The sequence below is a fragment of the Tasmannia lanceolata genome, unplaced genomic scaffold, assembly GCF_043159265.1.
Source record: "Tasmannia lanceolata isolate RefF3 unplaced genomic scaffold, GAP_Taslan_0.1 ptg000018l, whole genome shotgun sequence".
In the NCBI taxonomy this organism is placed as follows: domain Eukaryota; kingdom Viridiplantae; phylum Streptophyta; class Magnoliopsida; order Canellales; family Winteraceae; genus Tasmannia; species Tasmannia lanceolata.
Window position 1 is genome coordinate 63,447,233 of NW_027518695.1, and position 14,089 is coordinate 63,461,321.

Consider the following 14,089-nt stretch of genomic DNA (forward strand, 5'->3'; position numbering starts at 1 on the left):
AACCCTAAATTTCCGAACACCTTTCTTTTCCGATCATTTTCCGGTCAATTTCTGTTTGATCTTTTCTTCTCTTTGTTTCATTGATCTCTGCATAAGTTTTTGAACTCTAGATCTTAGATCTTCTCTATCTCTTCCCCAAACTCTTCAAATCATAACCGATCTTCTTCTCCGATCACCCCCATCTTCTCCACCACCCAGCCACTTCAGATCTCTATCTTCATTCCAATTCAAACCTAATTTTCAGCCTTGAGATCTTAGATCCAATCTCAGTAACTTTGGATTCACATTTTTTTTGTTAAATCTGGCATTAAACCTCACTTTTTCCGGCACAATATTTGTCAGAATCTGATTTGGTTTCGATCTTCAGATCTGTGTGATATTAGCTTAGATCTGAAATTTTTGAGGTTGAGAAAGAGGGAGAGAAATTGCAGAGAGAGAGATTTTTCTCAGACCCTAAGCTATCTTCTTCCCCGGCGAGTCAATCGGTGCTCTGATCCGGTGCATAGCTTTCATTTTCATTTGGAAAAAGGCAAGGGAAAGTGTAAGGAGCCGAGGTACAATTTTCAATTCCTATTTGAATATAATTTGTTTGCTTCATTGTTCTTTGATTTTCCTTATACATGTTTGGATCTGGAGAATCTGAGAATCATGCTTTGTCTGGTGTATATTTTTGTTTCTGGTCTTAAATTATATGTTAGAATTATAAATATATGCTCGTTCTCATTGGTATAATGTTTTAATTGTATTATGATTCGTAATTCTTGGTCATTATAACTTCCTTGCTTATAATAGTGTTGGTGGACACATTTAATAGGGATATCATGAAGGCTGTTATTGTTTGTTCAAGAAATGATGAGGTGTATTTTCTACCAATAATACGATGGTAATGCCTGTTAGTGCTGTGTGTTGCGGATGCCAAGGTTTATTAGTAGTGTCTATTTTATTGAAAATTTCATGGTGTTCATAAGCTTGAACAAGTAAAGTAGCTATATGATCACTTCATTCAAACAAACAAAAATCTGATTCTGTGTATTCTATGCATATATCACATGGTTCATGAATCTCCTGGTGGTTCATAATTCATATAAAGAGTATATTCTTTATTCCATGTGTGGAATTGTAGCAGCTATAATAAACTGGAGCTTTGATAATAGACAAAAGATGATTGGTTGGATTTTGTTTTGTGTGAATGTACGTGGCTGTCGATATGCTGATAATGACAGATACATGTTAATTTTCATGATTATTATTGTAAAGAAAGTGATCATATTCCATGTATAGGCTTGAGAATTGTCTTGCTCCTTCTAGCTGTTGAGCCTGGGAGTTGTCCCTAATATCTCTTTATTTTCAGAATTGGTGAATGAAAGTAATATCAAGTTTAACAGACAATCACAATGGCTTTGGTAATTGGTTTGGGGTAGTTTCGTTGTTCCTGTGAAAAGTAGAAATAACTAGCAAGCATAGTTGAAATATTTTGGTACAAAGTTATGTAGTATAACTGTCAAAAATGGTTCCATTGACATTCTTCATGTTGAGCTTGGTCTTTGAACTCAAAACAGATTTTTTTTTAGTTGGTTGTCTAGATGTGTCCTTTTGGAATGCTATCTAAACCAAATATTAAGTGCTTGATATAAATGCCTTACAATATAGAAAATCAGGAACAGAAAATTACTTCTCACTGGATTTTATATAATTTTAACCTCATTTTCCTATTTGAGTTATCATATTGAAATCTAGAAACCTGGATATAGGAGCTCATAATCCTGGGTTAGTGTGTGGTACTAATTCACTATCAGCCTATGATCCTCCATTAGATCATGGAGAAATGAAAGTTGACATTCTCAGTGCAAGCAGGAGTGCAGAAATTAAAACCCTTGGAAGTGGACGGAGTAGTCTTCCGTTGGTAGAGAATGGTTCTCGCAAACATGTTGGCCGCCGTGGAGTAGTACATGGATTGAAGGAAGTTGATGGCCCTCTTAGTTTATCTGAGGGGAAGCCTTGCAAGAGAGGAACTGCTATTGGTTATGGTTCCCATGAGAAACAAGTATGGGTTCAAAAGTCAGGTTCTGGTACTTAGGTTTCCTTGAAATGAGGTCATCAAATAATGGGAAGTTTAGCAGAAGAGCTGGAGGAGCTTCAGCTGGAAATAAGGCCTTTCTGCGCACGCCTTGTTGATCTTCCTGTTTGGCAGCTCTATTGTGGAAATACGGTTAAAGTTAAAAAAGGCATGTTTCTTTCTAAATCGGGCGATGAAGGCGCTAGCCCAAGCCCATCATCCTTAGGGGACTTGCTCAGTCCAAGTAGCTCTCCCCTCCTTTGTATAGTAGATTTGTCTTGTCTTTTAGAGACCTTTAGACATTAGGTCCCCTCATTGCAAGAGCTATGATGGCGTTAGCCGGAGCCTCCCCTTTAGAGAGACAATTTGTGTCTCTATAGAGCTCCCCTCTTTTAACTAGTAGACTTACTTAGTCTTTTAGACACCATTAGATGGTAGTTCATCTCTTCGTCATTGCAAGGGCAATGATAAGGTTACTTGGAGCCCGTCTTTGTGTTTTGTGGCTCACCGTTTTTTTTTGCACTTGAATCTGCACAAGTTGATGCCCCCTGTTATGCACCAAAATTTATAAAAATCAGAAATATCATTGCATGCATTTGTATAATTTGTTGAAAATTTAAGATTCTTCTTTTATGTTAAGTTTTGAGTTAGGTTCTGAAGATGAATGGACTGTTCAGGTGAGACTATCTTGAAAGCTTATCATACTTATTAATTTTATTTTAAATAAATTGTTTAATTGAAGAAGGAAATCAGATGATTTGCACTATTCGATGTCCTTGACACGAATATCGTCTGATTTCAAGGCGGTTTGTAGAAATATTATACGTGTAGGAAATCATATGATTACTTTGGCATCATCTGATTTCATTGGAGTCCCCGTATTGGGGTTTGTGGTTGGCTTTGAAGTGTTTAATATCATTTTTTTATTTCATTAGGCTACCCAGCGGCTGGTCTGGGCTAATTAATTTTATTTTAAATAAATTGTTTAATTGAAGAAGGAAATCAGATGATTTGCACTATTCGATGTCCTTGACACGAATATCGTCTGATTTCAAGGCGGTTTGTAGAAATATTATACGTGTAGGAAATTAGATGATTACTTTGGCATCATCTGATTTCATTGGAGTCCCCGTATTGGGGTTTGTGGTTGGCTTTGAAGTGTTTGATATTGTTTTTACTTCATTAGGCTACCTAGCAGCTGGTCTGGGCTAATTAATGTTGTTTACCATGCTATGATTGCTATTATTACAGGTTGTGTACTCTTTAGTTATAAGTCTTTCTTTGCTTAGTACTTGATTTGGTTATATAAGAATTGAATGAAAATTTGAGATTGCCTAGTAGCTCTTTTCTGCTCTCTTGGTGGACTAACGTAGTCTTCTAGACTTCTTTAGATACTAGAACCTGTACTAGGAGGCATATTCTGTCTCATTAGGAAATTCTCCTTTGGAGGCAAGCCTCATTTTTAGCTTAACCTCAGGGAGGTTGCTTTGATTTTGATAAATGGTGTACCCCTAGGAGGCATGCCTTGCCTCATTTAGAGAGCCTTTGAATCATTCGTTTGTGTGGTGATGTTATCGGGGGAGTCTTTGACTCATTTGATCTTTATTGTTGTTATTAGGGAGTCATCTGTCTTGGCTTTGTAAGTAATTAGCCTTTAGAAGGCCTGCTTGGCCTCATTTGTAGAATCCTCTCTGAGGTTGCACCTCAATTTGTACCTCTGTTAATTAGAGACCAATTTGGTCAATTAGTTGTCTTAGCCTTGCTTACCCCTTGCAAGGGCAATGATAAGGTTACTTGGAGCCCATCTTTGTGTGTGTTTGGGAGACCCGCCCGGTCTCATTCTCTCGCTAGTTCTCCTCTTTGTGCGTCGTTTGGTTTTTGGGAGAACACCCTACTTGGCTTGGCTTCATACTCCTACCCTTATGGGGTACTGGGCGCACATTTGTTGCACCCTAGGGCTAAGTAGCTGTCCGGCCCGACTGGGTGTTTTACCTCTGCCAAATGTACAAATTCTTGTTCCTTTTCTTTTAGGGAGTCTCTGACTCATTTATCCTTTAGTTGGTGTTAGTGGAGTCTTTGACTCATGTTCCTTTTCTTTTAGGGAGTCTCTGACTCATTTATCCTTTAGTTGGTGTTAGTGGAGTCTTTAATTCGTGTTTCCTTTTCTTTTAGAGAGTCTTTGACTCATCTATCCTTTAGTTGGTATTAGTGGAGTCTTTGACTCATGTTTCTTTCTCTTTTAGAGAGTCTTTGACTCGTCTATTCTTTAGTTGGTGTTAGTGGAGTCTTTGACTCATGTTTCCGTTTCTTTTAGAGAGTCCTTGACTCATTTATCATTTTAGTTGGTATTGTTAGAGTCCTTGACTCATTTATTTTATGTGTACTTATTATCTTTATCCTCAGGAAATGCATGCTTAGGTAGACGACTCCTGAGGATTGTTCCCATTTCACATGATTTTTATTCAAACTTCTTTGGAGTTAATAAAAATGGCATAAGAGACCAAGTGCTTGCACTCGGACGAATTGGGGGTGCTCTCAGACCTTCCCCATTCGTAACCAGGCACGAACCCATATATATTTCTGGTTATCCATTGCACAGAGGATTTGATTTTAGGGTTCCATGGCATATCCATGGATGGCGACTCTGAGTTTATTTCAGGTATGTCTCGGTTTCGAGCCTTGGCTCCGGATCGAGACATATCTCTTTCTTTTTTATATCGCCACTCGTGCTATGCTATGAGGGTGGCATCCTTTTTGAGAGTTTCTTGGCAGACCTCTCCTTCATACGTGGATGATCCAGAGGGTGTTAGGGACCCGTTCCCTCACTCGTCCTCGGATCGGGGTCCACAGGCTGGCGACTCTGCTGGGGAGTTCTTGAAACATTGCCTAACTCTTTAAAAATGCCATTTTTATTAACTTTGGAGAAATTTGAGCTAAAATCATTTTAAATGGGAATTCTATCGTTAGAATCCAGGGGCACCAGATAGGTGCGTAATTAAAACAAGGGATTCACACACTGCACATCATATGTTATCATATTGTTTATTCTTTATTTCTTTCATTATTTTTCATTATTATTGGCTCTACGAAAATAGATACAGTGCGTGTCAGACTGGGAGTTCATTACCCTGACGGGACTGTTGTATCTATTTTCAAGCTATACGTCGATGCTGCATCGTAGACATTGGGCGTACTTTTGTCTACAGCAGCTGATGAGCAATGAAGCATACTATGTATAACATGGGGCGTGCTTGTGTTATACATGTTAAGTATGTTTCATACGCATAGTACCCATTAGATTGACTCCAGAGCCCTACTTTGTTTTATATATATTATATATATACTTACTGACCTAGTAAAATCCAACTAGGAAGTCCCCGTGTTTATATAAGTATATTGCATTCATATAGGGTCGAACGTGTGTTGCTTATACATGTGGAGCCTAGAGTTAGGAGCTTTGTCCCATTTGTAGACTAGGGTAGCTCATTTTACATGGCTACAGCACGGGCCTAGTACACTTATCAGTCTGTCTTGAGTCGAGATTTTCTTAACTCAGCTAGATTAGAATTAGGGCTGGTGCCCCTAGTTAGGATTTGTGTGTATGTGTATATACTGATTATGTATATTAGGGTTCTCCTCTTAGTTAGAGTTCCTTATTCATTTCATTTGGTTATATCCATTTTCTATTCAGATCTAGATCTAGTCAGTGGATTTTGACCGCCATTACCTTGGTCAGGTTTAATCCTTGATCTGTTGATTATAGGGTTTGACCCATTGTTGTATATTCTCACCTTTGGTTATTCCATCTGTTGATCACCTTTCTCTAGTAACCGTTATTCAGGTACTTTCGATTGAGCTAGGGTGATCCCTTGTATAGCCGTTATGCTGCCGAATTTTATCCAGAACATTTAGCATAACCGCTATTTCTTAGAGTTAGGAAAACCATGAGTTTACCTTTCCCTGACTTTCTTGTTTAGCCGTTATGCTGCCGAATTTTTCGCAACACATTTTGAGCATGACGGCTACTCTTTAGAGTCAGTTTACTTAGTCAAGACCTTGACCTCCTTGTATAGCTGTTGTGCTACCGATTTTTTCACAACACATGTTGAGCATGATTGCTATCCTTTGGGGTCAGTTTACCTTATCTGATTCCCGTATACAGCTTTGATTAGCTTGAAACCCACTTTTAGTGAGAACTTCTGGTTTGATCAGTTGTATTTATATCATTTCAGTTTCATTTGGTCAGTGGCCTGTACATATTGTTCTTGTGGTGACAATTTATTTGTTACCCTTTGATTATGTATCCACTCTTTTGTTATGTCATAGAATTCATCCTGTGTATTCATTGCCCAGTAGGATTAGATCCTTACCTGTTTTGTCTTGAGATCTGGCCGATAGCTCATTTGCTATTCCTATGACCATGGTCTATCATTTTGATCCTCTTGATCGCACAGTTGATGACATTCATCGCCAGATTTGGATCCGGTTTGCGACCTACTTTTGTCATTTTATGGCCGTGGTCTATTGTTTCATCTCTTGGTGATCTCTCATCTTTGATGAAAAATTCCATGTTCCAGATTGTATCCTTCCAATGTATTTGATTGTTAAGTTTATTCTTTTTGTTTACTTAAAGGTTATCTTCCCTTCCTTATCATCTTGTTCTATCTGAGTGTCAGGTCTGATCATGACGAATAATCTGCTAGACAAGTGGGTAGCCGAAACCATTAAATCTTTTCCGCTGAGGTGTGAAGAATGGAGTATCACTGAGCATTTCATTGGTTCATTTACTCATATGAATAGTTGCAGTATAAATTGGAAGTTTCTTCAAGCAGCTGCTAGATGTTGGGATCCTGTTTTCCATGTCTTCCGATTCGGGTCTTTTCAACTCTGTCCTATATTTGAGGACTGGTGTGCCTTGTTAGAGCTTCCTCCCGAGGGACTCTGGATCCGACCTTCAAGCACAGACTCCCCTCATGATCTTTTTTGCAAACTTTTTGAAAATGAGATCGTGAAAACTCTGCCTTGCTTAACTGAGAAAAATGTGCAATTTCAAGCCCTCATTGAACTATTTTCTAAAAACGTCGATCCTACTGACTCCCGTTTTCAGGAGTGTCGACGTAATGTCTTAGTATTTGCTGTCTTTGCACGTCATGTCTTTCGCAGAGACTCTAGTGCCGCCCCTTTCACTCTGTTGACAATAATAGATCAGATAAATGAGGGGAGAAATCCTGTCCCTACAATGCTAGCTGAAACCTTTTATGGATTAGACTTTATCGCTAGTAAAAAGGTGCAGGATAACTTTTTCGGCTGTGCCAAGCTGTTATATGTGTGGCTATGTGAGAAACTCACTATCCTTCAGCCACAGAACCGCATTGAGTACACTCTTAAAAGTTTTCATTCCTGGAAGACAAAGATTAAGCAATCTTAGCTTAATGAATGGCACAATTGGTTGCAGACCATAGGAGAAAATCAAATTCGTTGGGTAAGTCAATCATGTCCGCAAATTGTTACCAGTACTTGCCCGTACTCATTTGTCCATCTTATGGGTTTAGAAAAATCATCTTTCTATGCACCTTTGTGTTTTCCTTCCCAGATTATTGGAATCTTGTGTCCTCCTAAGGTTATCACACCACCTTGTTGTGAAGACCTTACTCTTGATCTCATTGCATCCATAGTAGCTGCTTGGAGAAACAAAATCGCGGAGAAGAGATCCGTTTTCATGTTTAGGCTTCGAAAGGGAGGAGTATTTGGAGAGCCTGCAAACCGAAGAGCTCGAATTGGTGAACCATAAGGATCTTTGGATCGAGATTGTCTTTTCTTTTATTGTTTTCATTTGTTTTACTTGAATATAATCAGAGTCAAACATTGTAAATCTGATTTCATTATAGATGAAAATTTAAAGAAAGAAATTTTACTTGATACATGTTATAGACAGTCAATGATTCAGGGTTTCAGCATTTTACATTGTAACCAATCGTTGTCAATATAATCAATACAAAGGATATTCGTTTCTCTTTTCTCTTTATTGGTGCAAACTATCTTATTTCATTTGTCAATCATTTAATCTAGTTTGTTAACTTCCAACCAGGATTCTGAAAGATAGCAACCATCGCTCCCAAAAAGGACTCCCAAGCTAAACCTACCTGGTCTAGACCTACCTCAGTGTCTAGACTTGTTCGTCACTTTGATTCTCCTGTGTCATCCACAGTGCATTTATCTCCTTCACCAGAGTCTTCTGGTTCCTTTGAAGTGAACCAAATGGCAGACCCAACTGACCTTTTGTTGAGCATGCAAGAGATGATGAAAAACCTCACCCGAGACATGGCAGGGATGAAAGAAGAGATGAAAACAATGAAGACCCAGATAAGTGATAAGACTTTCACGTCTAGGCCCGTACTTCAGCCTTCTCATGTTCCAGCTCCGGAGATGCATAGACCCGTTATCCAACCTTTCGAGGTTGATTTAGAAGATGATCAGTATGCTGCGGAGTATTGCGCTCCGGGGGTTGATAGAGAAAAAGAGAAGTTTGAAAATTTTGAGAAGGAAATGTCTGAGAAGTTTAGCAAGATGGCTCACGAGATGGAGCAGATGAAAGTTCAAGGGCCGAAGAAATTTGATGTCTCTGAACTGATACTGTCTTCGACAATATCTTTGCCGCCTAACTTCAAGACTCCTGATTATGATAAATATGACGGAACCGGGTGTCCGCGTAACCACATGAGGTGGTTTATCATTTTGTCCCAGCAATACGGTTTGAGCCGTGAGCAGATGGCGCAGTTGTTTCCGATCTCTTTAGCAGGGATTGCAAAGAAGTGGTTTCTACGACTGAAGCCGGAAGAAGTAAGAACCTTGGAAGATATTTCTGAGAAGCTGATAGAGCAGTTCTCAATGGAGGAAGGAATTGAGGTCACAAAGAGAGACCTAAAACAGCTGAAGCAAGGTCCTCAGGAGACCTTTACTTTCTTTATCAGGCGTTGGAGACGCAAATCTGCCCAGCTAAGCCAGAGAATGACTGAATCAGAGCAGATAAAGCTAGTTCTGAAGAGTTTGTCTCCTCAGTATTTCCATTTTCTGGCACCTCAGCATTATCCGAGTTTTGATCATCTAATCAAGACTGGTACTCAGACTGAAGATGCCATAGCAAAGGGTCTGAGAGCAAAAGTTTCTACAGAGATCCGAGAAGGGAAAAGACCTATGGTCCAGCCCAAAGAAATTCATGCTGTCAGTTACACCAGGCCAGTGGCCAGAGTTGCTGCAGAGGCTGCAAAAGCGCCAAGGAGAGTTGCGTATGATAGAAAGTTTGATCCTCTTCCATATCCTATCATAATGATATTCAAGAGGCTTATGAAAGACAGGAAGATCCGACTCCCGGATATCAAACCTCCACCAAATCCCTTGCCCGCATTCTGGAAGATGGATCAGTACTGTGAATATCACAGAGGTCCAGGACATTTAACCGAGAACTGTTTAGCCTTGAAGCATGCCATCCAGAACATGATTGACAAAAATGAGTTGGCAGTGGAGAGACCAAACGTCACTCAAAACCCACTTCCCAACCATCATGCCATGCCTCCTCCTAGTACCAATGCAATTTTTATTGATGAACCTTTGCTTGATCCCTCCACCCTCATTTGCGCCATTACCACAGAAAAAACCTATGTCATGAAGTTTGACGAAGGGGAGTTGGAAGCAGTAGAAAGGAGAGAGCGTTACGTGATTTCCTTTGATGACGATGAATTGGCTGAGTCATCATCATCTCAGTCTTGTGTATTTCAGACTGACAATGCAAGAAATATGAGAAGAGCTCCATATGTCCTACGGGCTGAGAACTTTGAAGAAGATGAGCTATTGTTGTTAGACGACCATTGCGACGAGATGCGTCACATGACCCGTGGTGGGCGTGTATTCAAGCCTCAGGAATTATGTGTAGAAAATCCGGCAGAGGTTGCGCGAAATGCTGAAAACCAGAGGCAGAATAAGGTCAGTAAGGTCAGCGCAGATGAAGAAGAAGAGAGCTTGTTGAGACAACTGAAAAAGACTCAGGCTAACATCTCTGTGTGGGGCTTACTCATGACTTCATCTAAGCACAGAAAGTTAGTCCTTCAAGAGCTTAACTCAGCATAAGTCTCTGTAGACACTACTCCTGATGATCTGGTAAGCTTGGTTGCCATGACCAGAGTGTCTAAGACTTTGTCTTTCACTGATGATGATTTGCCTTCTGAGGGCCGGGACCACACCAAATCTCTGAAAATCACAGTAGTTTACAACAAGAAGAGAGTACCAGAGGTGTTGGTTGATAACGGGTCTGCTTTGAATGTCTGCCCACTGAGTACTGCCACAACCCTTGGATTTAGTCCTGCGGACTTCATCCCATCTGAACAGGGTATTCTGGCGTACGATGGCACTCGTCGAGATATGATCGGAACCCTGGTAATTGAGATACAAATAGGAGAAGACTTCGAAATTGAGTTCCAGGTTTTGGACATCAAAGCCTCATTTCTGCTATTGCTTGGCCGCCCTTGGTTGCAGAAGTTTGGGGTTGTTCCATCTTCTCTTCATCAAGAGCTGAAGTTTCTTCGCAAAAACGGAGTGGTAACTGTAAAGGGAGACCCGGACCTTGAAGTAGAGCTAATTACTCAGGACTTGACTGTGGAGAAGGCTGAGGATATTAGTTTAACTGGATTTTCATTAGAGGTGACTGCCATCACCTTTGAGGAAGCTATGAATGAGAAAATTTGTTTCCTGACCAGTACAAACTCAAATGTCGTCAGGATGATTCGCCGACAGGGATACGTGCCAGGCGCAGGGCTGGGTAAATACCATCAGGGTTTGACCGAGTTCCCTGAGTTCAAAGCATTCAATGGTCTATTTGGGCTAGGGTACAAGCCCTCAAAGAAAGAGGTTAAAGAGATGAAACAGTTGATGCGGAAATGGGCTGAATGTCGCCGCAGGGGGTTGGAATTACCAATGGCGCCGATTAATTTGACGATGAATGGCCGTTTTCGAAGAGAGGGTGCAGATATCCCTTTCTGTGGCTTTGCCGAAACTTGGCTAGATGAGAGTACGGGGGAGAGGTTGCCTGGCTTTGAAATTTTTTTTGATCTGGAATTAGAAGATAAGCAGACAAGTATGCAGATTTCAGAAGTTGAGTCAGAAGCTGATTGGGCAGAACATATAGAGCCGAGCCTTCTGAGTTCACTGTTTTTCGAAGATTCACAAACTATTGCCATGATTGATCGGAGCGCCGTAATTCTGAATCCTACTCACTTAATCACCCCGGCAGAGGAACCATTGACTAACTGGACCTTTCAGGTTATACCTCAGGTTACTTTCCTAAACAGTCGTGTCCCTCCAAAAGAGTTGGTTGTCCGTAAGTCCACGTCAGTCTTTGAGTCTGATTCAGAGTCTGTTTATTCTAACGATTCTTTTGATGCAGGTACTATAAAGGTCGAGTCTCCTGAGGTCGGTGGTGATTTTTCTTCTTCTAATGAGGTTGAGTTAGATGCTGAGTCAGATATTCTTTCAAAGCGTAGTTCAGAGTCAATTGACACAGATGTCAATATATTTGTTGAGTCTGTAAATTTGTTTCAAGAGTCTATTGTAAAGCCCGATGTGGGTAATTCTTCATTTGATGTACTTGATTCAACATTCAATGAAATAAACCATTCTTCTTCTGAGTACATTCCTGTCTCTACTTTTATTTCTAATGTTTCTGCTTCAGAATCTGATAATCTTAACAATAACAATCAAGACTCCCCCTCTGATGAGGATGCCGATGACACTCCTCCTGAAATCAAATACATGATTCAACAGGATGAGAGTCGCCGAGCAAAACCACTCGAAGAGGAAATTGAAACTGTGAATATAGGTGATGAAACCTTGATTCGGGAGATTCGAATTGGCAAAATTTTATCTCCTGAAGAACGTGAGGAATTACTTACCCTACTCAAAGAGTTCAAGGAAGTTTTTGCTTGGTCATACGATGACATGCAAGGATTAAGTGAAGAAATTGTTCAGCATCGCTTACCCTTAATCCCTGGTATTAAGCCAAAGAAGCAAAAGCTCCGAAAACTCAAAACTGAATGGGAGTTGAAGGTTTACGAAGAAGTTAAGAAGCTGTTAGAGGTAAAATTCATTCAAGTGATTGAATACCCAGAATGGCTTGCAAACATTGTACCGGTGCCCAAAAAGGACGAAAAAGTTTGAATGTGTGTCGATTTTCGAGACCTGAACAAGGCAAGTCCTAAAGATGACTTTCCTCTTCCGAACATTGATCTCCTGGTTGATAATACAGCTGGTCATGCTCTTCTATCTTTTATGGATGGATTCTCAGGCTACAATCAGATTAAAATGGCACCAGAAGACATGATGAAAACAGCGTTCATTACTCAGTGGGGTACATACTGCTACAGGGTGATGCCGTTTGGTCTGAAAAATGCTGGTGCTACATATCAGAGGGCTGCTACAACTCTTTTGCATGATATGATCCATAAAGAGGTCGAAGTATATGTCGATGACATGATTGTGAAAGGCAAAACTCGACCTGAGCACATTGTCGCCCTGAGAAAGTTCTTTGAGCGAATCAAGAAATATCAGCTTCGCCTAAACCCGAGTAAGTGCGTCTTTGGTGTTACATCAGGAAAGCTCTTAGGGTTTATGGTCAGCGAAAGAGGGATCGAAGTAGACCCGCAAATGATTAAGGCGATTCAAGAAATGCAGCCGCCGAAGACAGAGAGGCAGATCCGAGGTTTCCTTGGCAAAGTTCAGTATCTGAGACGGTTCATAGCACATCTGACGATGACGTGTGAACCCATTTTCAAGCTTCTGAAGAAGAATTCCTCGAAGAAGTGGAATGAAGAATGTCAGGAGGCCTTTGAAAAGGTTAAGCAATGTTTATCGTTACCTTCTGTTCTATCACCTGTCATTCCAGGTCAGCCGTTATTGTTGTACTTGTCTATCACAGATACAGCGATGGGTTGTATGCTTGCTCAGCAAGATCCAGAGTCTAAACGGGAGAAGCCCATTTACTACATTAGTAAGAAGATGTTAGAATACGAGTTAAAGTACACTGTTTTAGAAAAGACATGTCTAACATTAGTTTGGGCTACCCAGAGGCTTAGACATTATTTGCTTTCAAGCAAGATCCTGTTGCTTTCACGGATGGATCCGCTAAAATACTTGTTTGAGAAGCCTGCCCTTACAGGAAGAACTGCAAGGTAGTTGTTGTTATTGTCTGAGTTTGACATTACCTATGTCACTCCGAAATCGGTTAAAGGGCGTGTCGTTGCTGAACAGTTGGCTGATGCACCTGTTGAAGAGAATGCTTTTCTAAAGGCAGAATTCCCTGACGAAGAGATCATGGATATTGAAGAAGAGACTTCAAGTACTAAGTGGCTTATGTATTTTGATGGAGCTGTAAACAGTCGAGGACAAGGAGTAGGAGCTGTGCTTATATCCCCTCGGAAGGAGTATATTCCTGTCTCTATGAAGTTGCAGTTTGAATGTACCAACAATATGACTGAGTATGAAGCTTGCATCGCCGGGTTAGAGGCAGCCCTACCTTTGGAGATTCAGGATATTGATGTGTTTGGGGATTCTATCTTGATCATTTGCCAGATTAATGGGCAGTGGAAAACTTGAGAAGATAAATTGATCCCTTATAACACTTATTTGGAATCTTTGGTCAGAAAGTTCAAGAACATTACATTCACTCACTTGTCAAGGACCAGAAATCATTTTGCTGACGCTTTGGCTACTTTGGCCTCGATGTTAGACATTTCTATATCAATGGAGGTTCAACCGCTAGTTGTCAGACTTCAGTGGGCTCCTTCACATGTGAATGCTGTGGAAATTTCAGCCAGGTGTCCAGATGGAAAGCCATGGTATATAGATATCAAGAATTTTATTGCTGGTAAAGGTCATCCTCCAGAAGCTTCAAGCAAAGAGAGGAAGACTCTTCAGAAATTGGCTGCCAACTTCGTTATTTGTGGTGAAGAGCTGTACAGAAGGTCATTTGATGGCATACAACTTCTC